This window comes from Lichenostomus cassidix, chromosome 11 (assembly GCF_008360975.1).
Source record: "Lichenostomus cassidix isolate B80296 chromosome 11, HeHo_3.0, whole genome shotgun sequence".
Taxonomy (NCBI): domain Eukaryota; kingdom Metazoa; phylum Chordata; class Aves; order Passeriformes; family Meliphagidae; genus Lichenostomus; species Lichenostomus cassidix.
In genome coordinates this window covers 474,340-487,950 of record NC_139492.1, presented here as the reverse complement: position 1 = coordinate 487,950, position 13,611 = coordinate 474,340, and the positions used below count along the sequence as shown (strand labels likewise).

General features: G+C 47.3%; 1 protein-coding gene across 7 annotated transcripts in view; it reads left to right on the top strand.

Moving 5' to 3' along the window:
- ZFHX3 (zinc finger homeobox 3) overlaps positions 1–13,611 on the top strand; it is a 480,743-nt gene that overhangs the window by 324,769 nt on the left and 142,363 nt on the right. The gene's annotated exons all lie outside the window — the stretch shown is intronic.

The window sequence follows — 13,611 nt, the reverse complement described above, 5'->3', positions numbered from 1 at the left end:
TGAAAGAGGAACAGGAAACAGATGGGAGATGAGATTTCTTAGAATGCCGCAAATTTCTGAGAGCTTCCAGCCCAGTCCCACACCTGGGAGAGGCCAGGGCAGCCCTGAGCTGATGTCCTTACCCAGGGGTGCAAGGACAGAACCTGAACACACAGGGACAGTGAATTCCCAGCTAACAAAGTGAACACAAGAAGCATTTTTCTACTCCTCTGGGGTTTTGAAAAAGATGTAAAAATTTTAACCCTCCACTTTGGTATCAGAGAGCGAGGAGCTCATCAGCCCTGTCTCCACACAGAGCAGTGAGGAGGAGAGGACAGGGCGGGACAGTCCGTGCTGGCTGGACAATAGCCCTGGGAGCAGCGGGGACACCGCTGGGGACACGCTGGGGACACGCTGGGGACACCGCTGGGGACACGCTGGGGACACGCTTGCCTCGGGGAAGCTGCTCCCCAGCCCCGACATGCTGCCACAGGTTTTCCTCGGGCGATTGTGTTGGCAGTTTTATTTATATTTTCCTTCAGAGTGGAGCTGAGCTCTTTAACCACGAAGGGAAATTTAATCTTTTTGCTGATAAGACTGTAAAATACTGCAATCCGGCTGACCTCCTGAAACCAGATCCAAACAGCCGGGCTGTCCAAAAATCCGAGACACCCCTCCCCCTGGCCCACGAGTGCATTTCCCCGGTGACCTCAGGCAGCCCGTGGCCAGCCCGGCTCCTTTGAACACATCCCGGAGCAGCGCGGCGATTAGAGCGCTTTGATTGCCCAGCTCGGCGGGTCGGGGGCTCCTGCCCTCCTCCGGCTCTGCTCCGCTCGGCTTTAAGGCAAAGCTCCTTCCACCCCCGCCGGCCCCCTTTCATTTTCCTACAGCGTATTAAACCTCAAGACATAGTTAACACTAATCCTGATTTATTTAGGATTTATCTGCATTATTAATTCCAGTCATGTTGTGAAAAAGTACCGAGGGTTCCAGTTTGTATGTAAACTCGTGCCGTTTTGCAGAGAGGTTTATTTCAGTCTTCTCCTTGAAGTGATATTTTAGCCAAAATCTCAGACTTTTCCCTTTTTAAAACACTTCAGATGGAAGCTAGCCATAATAATTTGGTTTATTGTTATTTTTTCTTCCCCCAGTAAATACCCTCTTGGACTATTTTATGCATTAATCTGGATTTGATGTGGATTTAAACATTTACAATGCAAAATAATTTGGGTTAAAAATAATCCCCCTTGATAAAGCTAAAAAACCCCCCCAACTGTCACCATCTCTGACAGCCAGACATCGGCGGTCCTTGAATATGCAAATTAAGGTGAGGAGAAGCCGGAGAGCAGGAAGATGGCCGTGGCTTCTTTGGATGGCTTGGTCAGTCCAACATCCCGAGCCACGAAGAGCTGCTGAGGCTCAAACCTTGGCTCACTCTTTGTGCTCAGCCTCTCTGCCCTCAGATCTCAGCACTCAGGCTGCGTCTCCACCCTGTCCCCAGGCTGGGATCTGAGGGAGGAGAATTATTCTTGCAGGATCTGTGTGGAGTGGTGGGCAGCAGCCACCCTGAATTCCTAATTCAGGCCCTTCATCGGGAGTGGTGCCAGCATGCATTTTGCCCATTCTCCTCTCCAAGGCCGAGGTGGTGCTGCTCTTCACCCACCTCTTCACAGGTGTTCCCATGCAGATTGCCAGACCTAGAGGGAGCAGTATTCCAGGGTATTTATTTCTTTCCTCATTAGGCACCTAGGACATTGGCCTCTGACCCTGGCACTGAGCCTGGCACTGACCAGCTGCTGGGTCAACACAAGGTGGCCGATGCAGTTTCTCACAGGACTGGGCAGGGCTGTTGGCCAGGCTGCTGAGCAGGCAGCTCTCCCAGTGCCCAGCCCTGGATGCGCCGATGGGGAAGCAAGGAGTCAGCTCCAGGCTGGGAAGTGGAGGCACTGAGCAGTCATGCTCTCAGCAGGAGTCACTGCACACTTTGGAATGCCCCTGTGGAAATCAGGAGTGTCCATGCAAGGGTTGGGTGCAGGATTTTAGCAGAGGATTACAACACACTCCAGGTCCAGACTCAAACATGCTGAACAGCAGTGCGAGATGCTGGAGGGATGCTGCCCATCATTTTTCTCTGGGACAAGGTGCCTATGTGGTGTCCACATCAGCCAGCCTGGACACTGCCTGATGTGGGAACATCCCTGTTCCACAGTGGGCTTCACTCCAGGCAGATGCAGAACTCCTGCCAAAGGACACCCCAGGGATGATCCCCCAGAAGTCTAAAAAGTCAATCAGCTGGAAAAGGTAACCCTGTTCCACCCAAGTTCCACCCAAACCAGGCTGTCTGACTCGAACTTCCAGTCACTTATCGGAGCTTTTCCCTGTTGAAGACTTAAAGGCCTCCTAGTCAATAAACACATTAGCTCACTAAACATGCGGATGCCTTTTCTTCTCTGGATTAACCCTTTGGGAGCTGGGGCTTCCATTGGATTTGTTAGGATATTGATCACAGATCATGTCTGCCTTTCAAACTCTCTTTCTGCTTTTGGACTTGACAGATAGTTTCAGTGCTGCAGCCAAGCAGCAAATTCACTGCGGCCACACGGAGAAGGAGCTGCAGTAACAGCCCATGCTGGCTGCTCCAGGGCAGAGACCCCTTCTGTAGCCCCCAGGGAACCAAGGGTGACTTGTTCTCATAGGGCACTGCTAATTAGGCAAATACTGAAATGTTAGACAATGTCAGATATATGTCTGTTTTCACTATTAGCAAAAATTGTATCAAATTAAAATACACTTTAGCATAATTTAGCTTTCTTCCCCTACTGAACATCACAGGCCCTTGCAGTAAATGTCTGTAACTGTGCATGGAATGAAAAAGGAGCCCAGCTGAGCCAACCCCACTGCTCTGGGTAAGGACACATTAAAAGAGCTCTTAGAGAATGATTTAGAAGAAACTTTGCAAAATGGAAAGGTCATATTTTATGACCCTGCTGACCCAAATGGATGCAAAAATATCACAATTAGTGACTTAGAAGAAAGCAGATCTGGATTTTTAACATGTGTTGTAACCTTATCCTCCCATTCCCAGTCGCCTGAGAATCTGGAGTAAAATGTCACTGGTTTTGGTTAAGGCTCTTCCCTATCACACCTCTCATGGATGTCACAGTCCTCTTTTACACACTCTCTTAAAAATGCAGCTGCACCTGCCTGCCTCAGAACTGGGCAAAGCACGTGTCGAGTTCCTTCAATCTGTACCATATTCTCAGGTTTTTGAGCTCCTGGTAAATCCTCCTCTTGTATAACTTTGCTGTTCCCATGCAGATACTGCCTTCTCCTGCCACTCTAATAAATTATATTGAGTCTGCATGCTTTGGTTTTAGGGCTGTCTGTTAGACTTGTTAAGATCTTCTCTTTTTTCCCATCTAGTGAGGATTTCATATTTTTTCCTCTTTTTATACTTTTTTTGAAGAAGGATTTTTCAAAATTCTGCTATGGACTGCATGTGAGCCGTGCCTTTCCCAGACTGCCATACAAAGATAATCCTCTCACTGTACAACATCAAACTTTATCCTCTTTCTAGGCATTAAATTTAATAACAAAACCCCCAAGAAGGTGGTATAAAAACTCATCCAAACCTTGCCTCCCGGCTTGGTTGCCCTTACGGTTCCTTTGGCCCCTCTTTCCTGACATGATCACTCCCTTTCCATCCACGGACTGCTGGGTTTTCCAGCACCTCCCTGTGCATATCAGCTCAACTTCTCCAACCATCCTGAGGAGGAGGAACATCATCGTCTAAAAAGGTGGAATTTTTCATGGTGAAATATTATAAATGCTTCTAGAAAAATCATGAGGTGTCACCCTGTAGTGCACAACTGGGAGCTCATGTGGCCCAAAAGGTAATTGTTACAAATCTCTCATTGAAGTGACATATCTGTATTTTGTGAGTTTAACGTGCTGCCTCCCCTGTCCTGCCATGTTGTACAGGAATTCATCCTGGATGTGATTGGGTTCTTAAAGTTATTCCTATGGTTCTTGTTAGCCTCTGTGTTTATTTTTTGATTTATTCTCATTAAGGCAGCTGAGATTTCTCTTTGTCTTCAGAATTCATGTAATGGGTTCACATCATTTTCTGCATTGTGCACTGGGGAAATTACCGATTCAGCACACAGCCGTGCTGAAACAGCCACACTGAAACTTTCTTTTAAAAGCTCAGTTCACATGTGGAGCATGATGTTATTTACCACCCAACCCACCTGACAACATCCTCTGGAAATCCCTTACTGCAGTGCCATGACTGTGACAGAAAACTGGTGTAATCCGAGAGGGAAAGGGTCTCTCCGTTTTAATACTCATGTCAGAGAAGAAGCTGATAAGAGTCACAATTTAAAGACGTTTTTCTAAGGCTGTGAATAATTAACCTTCCAGTGCTTGCCTGGTTTGCCATGTCACACGCAGGAAGCAGCGTCATTTCCCTGCTCCCGCGGTGGTGACAGTTCCCAGCTCGTTTCGCAGGCATGTTGAGAGGATCAGTTCACACTTCTCCATCACTGGCGCGGCATCAAGTCTGATGTGTCTCTGGTTTGCTGCCGCAGGAAGAAGCCGGCAGAGCTCAGGGGTTGCTGACCTGGCTGCTCCAGGCGAGCCCACATGGCCACCTGCGCTGCCCTCCCTGTGGCCACGGCCTGCGTCCCTTCATTGGGAAGCAGAGTCTTACTCCTGCCGAGAGTATTTGTTTAAGAGGATTTCCTTTCTCATGCAGGGACCACAGCAGCCATGCCAATAAGGGTGGGAGCGATTATGAGAGATTGACTGCTGGAATATAATCCTTGTGTGCTGCTGGTTTGATGTGGGGAAGATTGCGTTTCAAAGGTAGCGGCTCATCCCACACCAGCAGCGGCATTCCACCCGTAAATGGGGCTCTAATGAGATCCGACAGCCCTGATTTCTCTGGTGATACAGTAAAACAACACGACCAGTGCTGATGGTTTGGGGTCCTGACCTTTAACAAGGACTCGCGACACAGGGCAAACTGCCCAAGAGAGATGGAGGGGCAGGAGGCCAGGGGACAAGGTCGGTACATAATGAAGTGGTCAGCATTGGATTTCTGTCACTCACGGTGGTTAAGTACAACAGTGAGGGACTTCAGTAAGAGAAACTGTGAAAGAGCACATGCAGGAATCACAGAGAGTGGGGGGTCTGGGGAGGGTCAGTTACCTTCTGCTGTGAGCTCCAGCAGTCCCAGTGACTTTGGTAATGAAGAGGGTGAGAGCAGGAATCGTGCAAAGACAGCGAGAGCAGGGAGGGAGTACGTGAGATTAAAGCAAACAAACAAGGAGATCCAAGTGGTGAGAGCAGTGCAATCTGGTGCCAAAACCCAGAGTGAGGAATGAAGCACCTGCAGCAGCAGGACAGTGTAGACCAGAGGGGGCAGATGACAGAGCCCCTGCTATGTCCAGCCAGCACTCCAGTGTCCCTGTCCTGGCAGCATGGACACTCCTGAGCATGGCCCTGGTCCAGGACCTGCTTACACTGTTGGCCATGGATCCCACAGCCACAGTGCCAACCAGGTATCCCCCATCCCAGGTGCTTCCAGCCTCAGCCTTTTCTGGTGTTGGGAACTTCTTTGGGGCTGCAGGAGTGGCTCATCTCCTTTTAAGTTCCTTTCTGCTGTTAGATCTAAATTTAGTGGGACTATTAGCTAAGAAAACTAAAATACCCAAACCATTTGGTATCAGACTGCCTGGAGTGAATGCAAAGAGCAAACAGTGAAATACAGAGGCAGCCGAAACCTATTATGAAGGAGGCTCTGACAGCTGATGGGGTCTGCATTTAACATCTGTTTCCTTTTCAAGTGTCCTCCTTCAGACCTTAGCTTAATAGAAATGTTTAATTTTCTATGTTTCATAGAAATGTTTCAATTTTGCTAATACCTTCATCTAGGCTTAAAGTGGCAGAAATTAAATGCATTCACCCCAAATACAGAGGAATTCTGTTACTAAGCAGCAACCTCAAAATTCAGGTGATCAGAAAACAAAGTGAGAACGGAAAATCTGAACAAGTTATTCATGTTCTGCATGGATTGGATGCTGGGTAGGATGCTAAAAGCAACTGAAATGGTAAGTGGTGAGTAGGAAAATAGATTTTTAAGCCACTTTAGACGCAGTAGCCTAAGCTAAGTTTATTTACATGAAGAAAAACATAATCTGTAGTTTTAACACTGCTGATCCCTTGGGAGGTGTTTGGACTGCAGGGCCCACAAAGGACAGGACCAGTAAATCTGATGTGTATAGGAGTCTCTTACACAGAGGCAAATAGGCTTTAGTCTCTGGTGTAGGACTGTGAGAACGATTGCAGAGAGCAGCCTGCATTTGCATTGGCTTTGGTCAATGCAAGGTTTGCTGTTTCACCAATTTTTCTTTATTTGGGTGTTTTATTGTTGTTTTTTTCTGTTGTAAATGCAACCATTGAAGCCAGGCAACCTGTGAGAGAGGTGAACTGCTTGATTCCACAGCATTGTTTTAATTTGTCTTTGTATGAATTCTCATATGCTTTCATGAGAAAATCGCCCATTAGAAGCATTCATTTAATTTAAGAGCAGTAGGGAGAGGAAGGGTTGGGATGACAGATGGAGGCTGTGGGTGTCTTATAAGAGAGAGCTGAGCTTTTTGTGTTTATCTTTTTGTGGCACATAGTTGCTGTTCTCCACTGCTTCAATTTTTTTAATCTGCACTTTTTTGTGCAGTATTTCTTAGAAATCTCTCCTCTTTTGTACTGGAAGTCTAATAGATTTCATTAGTTTTTCCTGTACCATGTCAGCTTTAAAACATTCCAATATAACAGAGTGCAGGGAGGTAGCCTGGTAGGAAAGCAAAATAAAACAGGCTGGAATTCAGTCTAGTTTGGAATTGCACAATATTTAGCACAAAGGATGCTGGAATATTGAACTGATTTCTTCCCTAAACCATCCCACTGACTGTCCAGCAATGGTGCACATGGGCTGAAGGAGTTTTCTAGCTGTGCCAATGCCTTCACTGTGTATTTGAATGCTTGCTGTCAGAAAATGGCTTAAATCTCACAGTTAACCTTTATTTAAATTAGTCTAGAAGTAAATAGAAGGTTTCAAAGCACTATCTTTTAAAAGCATGAACATAACAGCTGCAGGGTTTGTGGATGTCAGTGTGTCTGTCCATGCCAATGGCCCAGCCTGCAACACCTGCTGGGTATCAGTGCCAGGCAGTCACTGACAGAACTGAGGATTTTGTTTAATAAACACCTGAACATCAGCACTTGCAAATGCAAATAATTGCGTGCTGAGTCCAGCTGCTAAGAGTATTTTGGTCATCAAGTCCCTGGGTTGTAACTTACACCTCTTGTAATGGTCCTGAAGCTGTAGTGACAACAAACCTGTAAGTTGTGGTGCCTCTGCCTTGGGACTGCCAGGCCCCTCCATGGAACTAATTAAAATTTAAAAGTAAAATTAACTCCTGTTAAAGGAAGATGGAAAACAGTGCAATATTTGTTCAATATACAACCTGCTTTGCTCTGCAATATAAGCAGCAGCCTATAAATACAGGGCCGAAATTTCAAACATTAGTCTCACTTGTTCTCACCACATCTCTGTGTGAATTTATTTGCATCTCTATGTGCTGTCCCAAGGTTCACCTTAAACAAAACAAACTAGGTGATGTGAGAAGCAGAGTACACTTACTAGATTTTGTTACTTTACCATGAAGCTTTTTAACTTACTGTGACCCAGTTTTTCCCTTACCCTTCACAATTTCTGAATGATTGGATCATTCTCTATTCTCCATTCTAATGACAAAACCTCCTTTCCAAGGCTGTGTCATTGCTTCCTTTGATTGCCACAGCCTCTTCTTTTTGCGGCTACACACATATTTCCGTCCATAAAAAATACACCTTAGGAGTTTTCTTAGTATTTGATTTGTCTTTTTTATCCCTTCAGATCCCTTGTTCTTGTTCTTCCTTCATTCCTCCTTCCTAACAAGTCAAGCTCCATGTTCAGCACCTCCGGCCCTTCCCCTGCGTGTTTCAGGTTCATATTCCTGCGGTCTCTCCCACAGCTCCATCAGAGATGAACCTCTACATGTACTTCTCTTATTCTTTTGGTCTCATAAAAACTTCTCCATTCTTTCTTTATCTCCATCATCTATATTGTTGTCCACCAACTGAGCTGCAAAGCCTCTGCTTTCTCCTCTCTGCAGCCTGCACTGGCCCCACATGGCTCAGCTTTCCTTTCCCTAGGCTGTAGCCTCCCCTGATGATCCCTGAGCTGTGTCCATCCCTGCACCAGCCAGCCCAGTAAGGATCAGTGTGGTGAGCTGGATTTGGAAGGACAGGAAGGGTCTTGTCTGCTCTGTGAGAAAGGGCAGCATCCTGCTCTGCTCCAGGACACTTGGTGCTGTGGCAAAGCTGCCTTTCCTCTTGCAGCTGCCAAGGAGACCTCTCATCCCAGTTATCCCCCTGGGAGCCCTGGTCTGCTCCTTCCCTGGTCAATGCTGCAGCTCCACAGGACATGCTGACTGGCTTCCAGCTGCCTCTTCCTTCCTCAGAGCACCGTTGGCTTTGTTACAGACTCCTCTCCAGTAGATTTTCTATCAGCTGTCTCAGCCCTGGACACTGTTATCCTGTGACCCATTGTCTGCATGAGCAGATGGGACACAGGGACATTCCTACATCTGTCTTTTCCTGCTGCCCTGATTTATTACGCTGTAAAATAATAAAACGTTAAAAAGGTTGAACCTGAACTGAAGCTATGACTATGACACTATTAATCAAACTGCTGGAGAATTACTTTATATTCGGTGCTTTAAGCACTGATCCAGTCCACTAAAAGTTGGCCTGAAAGACTGTCCATAATCTTAGTATTGGGCCTGGGAAAAGCAGTTCTGGATTTCTGTGTTCTACAGTGTGTGACGGTGCAGGGCAGGCAGGCAGGGCTGGCTCATCAGGTTCTCCTGCCCTGCCGGCCATCACAGCGTGTCTTATCTCAGCCGTCGATGTCACGCTCACTTGATGTCTCAGTTCTGGAGCAGAGATGTTCCAGCTGCTATCTGGGAAGGCTCTGGCCCCAAAAATATTTAGTTAGCAGCCATTCAGTTAAGTGGAATTGACTTTTTATCGGCTTTCCTCTACACGTCTGCCACCAGCAAAGGCTGTTTCCTCCTTCCCTCTTCTTGGCCTGTCAGTCCACTCCACATTCCTATCGGCAGCCGTTAGCTCTGATCAATACTAACTGCTGTGTAACAGCTCATGCATGGCTGCCTTGGCTAGCATCCATCCACCCCTTCCTACAGGTACCCAGCTGTCTGAGGCAGCGACTCAAGATAAACACCTACTTTTACTTCAGGCTCATTCATTCTGGGTGTTTCAAGGAGACCCTTTGCCCTTCTCCAGACACTTGCCAAGAGTAGACTTGCAGCAACTTCTCTCCTGCCTGAGACAATCCATGACCACACTGTGTTCCCCATGCCGTGCCATGCCATGCCATGCCATCCCTTCTGACATCCAGCCTGTAAAACAATGCCATACAAGCACTTCCAAACACGTAGCCTGGGAATGACACCTTGGACTGCTTGAGTTCGGAGAACTCAGTTAGGTTTTGCAATTAAGAACATGTGCATTGGTGAGACACAGAGCTGGAGTGAGCAGCTGGGCACCAGGCATCTGCAACTGTCCCACGACTGCTCCTCGCTGGGGGACTCTCTTCTGTGCCAGTTGGGGATCTGTGGGCTGTGTCCCCTGTGCCCCAGGTGCTCCAGCAGGATGCAGCGTCCCTGACCTGGGCTGGCACTGGGCATCAGCCCAGAGATTCCATGGGGCTGGTTGGGCCAGGGGCACCTGTGGGAGGAGGCTGATTGTGCCAAGGGTTCCACAGAGAAACTGTTCATACAGCAAGCGCTCAGTGTCCTCCTCCAGCAGCACCCTCACACAGCAGAGGTTTTTGCTGCAGCACAAAGCACCTGGGTTTCAGGATGGCATCTTCACACCATCTGTTCTGTTCATGTGCTGTAACAGCACAGGAGATGATGGACTATGAGCACTGACCAGCCACCAGCGGTGTGCTGGCAGTCCTGCTTACTTGCTGCTGTCCCCGAATCTGCTAGAATTTAGGGAACCAGTCACTGTTCTGAAGGAACGCTAACATAGATGTGCTTCACCCCCACCCCTGGCTCCTGCCCAGAGCCCTCTCACAGCGTTGGTCTCTGGGCTGGGAGGGCAGAGTGGCACACGCTGCCAGAGGTGCAGCCCCAGCTCCAATCTGGCAGGTAAATGCCCATGGATCAGATCTGTCCAGCCTGCAAAGCCTCCGAAGAAGGTAGAGAGGCCTTTCTTGGTTGGTTTGGATGTGTGCTGTTACAGAAGGGCTGCAGGGCTGCCATGGCAGCTACAAACTTCCACTGAAATGAGTGTTTATTATTATAGGTTTGATGCAGTCCCAAAAGGCCCTAATCAACAAGTAATAAGGCCTCGAGAGAGCAATTAGAAACCTGAACTTTAACTCTCTTATAACCACAGTGTAGGAAGTGACTTCTGCTCCAGTTTGGGGTTTGCCATCTGCTATGTGAACGAGGGGGAAATACCAAAAACCTGAAATATCAAAAACCTGAAAGACAGAGTAACTGCAGACAAGTATTTGAACAATGAAGTACAAGGTCCATTTCTGTGGCAAGTAAATGTGTGTGTGGCAAAAACCCTAATGGTTTAGGGGGATTCATGTCCAAATATGCAGCCTCTCTATCACATTGAAAACACTCTATCTAGGTGTTTTCAATGCTTCTACCCAGCTTTAGACAAGCACCAAGGGTGTTCAGTGCCTGCACATGTACAGCATCTGCCTCCCTTAAAGAAAAAAAATTACCTCAGTTTTCCCACTTGTGAAATAACAAAATCTGCCTAAAGGCAACACCAACCCTCGAGGTGTGAGTTTGCTCAGAACTTGTTTTGAATACTTTGGATGGGCCACTTCAGACAGGAACTGCACATTGAGTAATTCTTGCCATAGAAAAGTCACGTGGCTACTGGAAAGCAAAAAATTGCCTAAGAGCCTGTCTGAGTAGCACAGCTGAGTCAGGGAGTGTTGGCCAAGAGGGCTCATGCTCCCCCAGCCAGCCAGACCAGGGGGCACTTGACTTCTCATGGGGCCATGGCAGCACCAGCACACACCCTCAGCTGGGACACATCTGGTCCTTCAGACTAAGGAGGGGCGTTCCTCAAAAGTGTTCCTTTCCTGGTTTTTCTTCCTGAGATACCAGGTGTTTGAAAGCCACGGTCAAGTTCCCTCGGGAAGTCACGCCGGGCCAGCAGGTGTGAGGCTCAGTGTGGCACAGGGCAGTGACTGCAGTTACCTGTGGATACACTTGGCTCTTGCCCCCAGCAGATACCACTTGTTCGGTGAGGTCCTGCCATCCTTCAGGGCTGGGACCACCAACACTGAACAGAGCCACACACTTCCCACTCAGCCTTCCAGGGGGGAGTGCTGGCAGTGCCACTGTCCTGTGCCAAGCCCGGGATGCTGTGGCTGGCAGGAGGAAGGGCTGTGTCCCTGCCTGGAAGGACAGCAGAGCAGGGCAGGCGCAGAAGCCTGAAGATCTGTATGAATTTTAGATGTCTCAGCCTTAAAGAAATTTCAGGTCTCAAAAGCTTTGTTTGATGTCTAACTGGAGCCAGCAGAGGGAGTGAAATGCAGGGACACTCATGTGTGACACCCATGGAGTGTCTATGGAAAAAGGAGCTGCCAGACTTTGATCCAGGTGCATCTGGTTCAGTGACACGTCCCAGAACCGAGAGTGAGGGTGTACCAGCTCAGCCCTGAGCCTTAGGTGACACAGATATGGAGGAACAGAGGCAGGTTATCACTTGTAGGAATGAGGGGTTCTCTCCTGCATCATTATCAATGGAAAGAATACATGTTCTTGGGGCTAACACTGTATGTTTCCAGGATGAAGAAGGTATCCAGAGGAACCCCAACCTCTCAAACAATGCCTGTTCCTGAGTGCTGTCCCTATGAACAGGTTCAAATGTTTTATCTTCAGTTCACATAGTCCTGAGAATGCCCATGTAAAGTTCTGAGGAGAAGTTCTGAGCACTATCAGCAATGCTGATAGTGCTCCTTGTTCTTGTATGCCTCCACAATGTCCTAGTCTTTGCATTATCCTGAGCACTAAATGTGACAGATGTGTTCACAAGCAGCTTCTTAGTTAATCAGTTAAAAAGCTGATTTCTTAGTTAACTTCTTTCTTCAAAAATAGCAATTTTGCAAATGGACTCGTTCTTCAGCATCCACTTAGGATTTTCTTTTTTACTCATCTTTAATGTGCCTTCAAAGACAGAGATAGTTTGCCCTTTTGACTGAGCACTGGCCATCTTCGTTCACCATTTGATTGGAAGAGATAGGACATGATCTTTACTAAACTCTTCAGTAATGTGGGAGCTTCGTCCTGGCTGCCTCTGAAGGAGAACTTTGAAAGTCTTTTAATCTGTGTGTTTATACACCAATTTCCAAAGAAACATTTATTTTAGCAAAATGCAAAATTGTAACAAGTTGGTTGCTTCAATAATTGTTTGAATACTGCAGAATTCGCTTAAAATAAGATTTTCCTCCTTGAAATGAGATTTTGTTTGTGCCTGGATCTAGCAAGTCTGCACCAATCTTGAACCTGTTTAAGACAGAAATCAGAATAACCACAGCAGTATTGAAGAGGTAAAACGAGAACAGAATGGCAATTGGCCAGTGTTTATGAATCACAGAATATGATCATGAAATCATAAGAATAACCACCAAAAGGTAAATAAATTACCCAGCCTACTACTTATTTTCATGTGCAGCTTGACACAAAAGCTGAAGCCATTAATGATTTATACCTGTTTTAACAATAATACTCATTTTCCTGAAAGATGGTCAGCACTCAGGCTGCTGTGGGCACCGTGCCAGTCGTTGAAAGGTTAATGTCTCAGCAGCAATACATTAAATTATGAATTATACCAGTCCCAAAATGGAAGGTTATTAGCTCGGTATGTTTAATTAGCCTGGCTCGAACTTTGCCATCTGCCAGCAGTGCCCATCACTAATGCACGGCCACGTGGGATAGGAGGGGTGGGAATGAGATGCCAGAAGCAGGAGACATTGCCCTCCCAGCCAGCCCAGCTCATCTGCGGAGCTCTGCAGTCCTGAGCAGGGCACAGGAGCTGCCAGACAGCCCTTTGGCACCTGCCAGAGCCTTTCCCTGAGCTCTGGGACTGCTCAGGACACACAGAGCTTCCCAGGAGAGGAGGAGGCACACAGCGCAGGGCTCATCACGTACCTGAGGCACAGAAGTGCCAGAAATGAGGTGCTTTCCTGGGGAATGTCCAGAGCAGCACCAGGGCCTGGCAGCCGTGTGGGGAGAGCAGCAGCCTTGGGCCAGCTCAGGGATGTGGGAAGCAACAGCCTGCCGTGATTTTATTTGCACAGCATTTCCTGCCAATAACTGCACAAGGCTACAATATTTAGCTTTTCAATAAATATTTAAATTTTGCTTCTTTGCTTATTTTTTTTTTAAGAACAAACAGTAAATTCTGTTGGTTTTTTTATTAGTTAAGATTACGTGATGCTTTGGAGACATGATGCACTAAGTA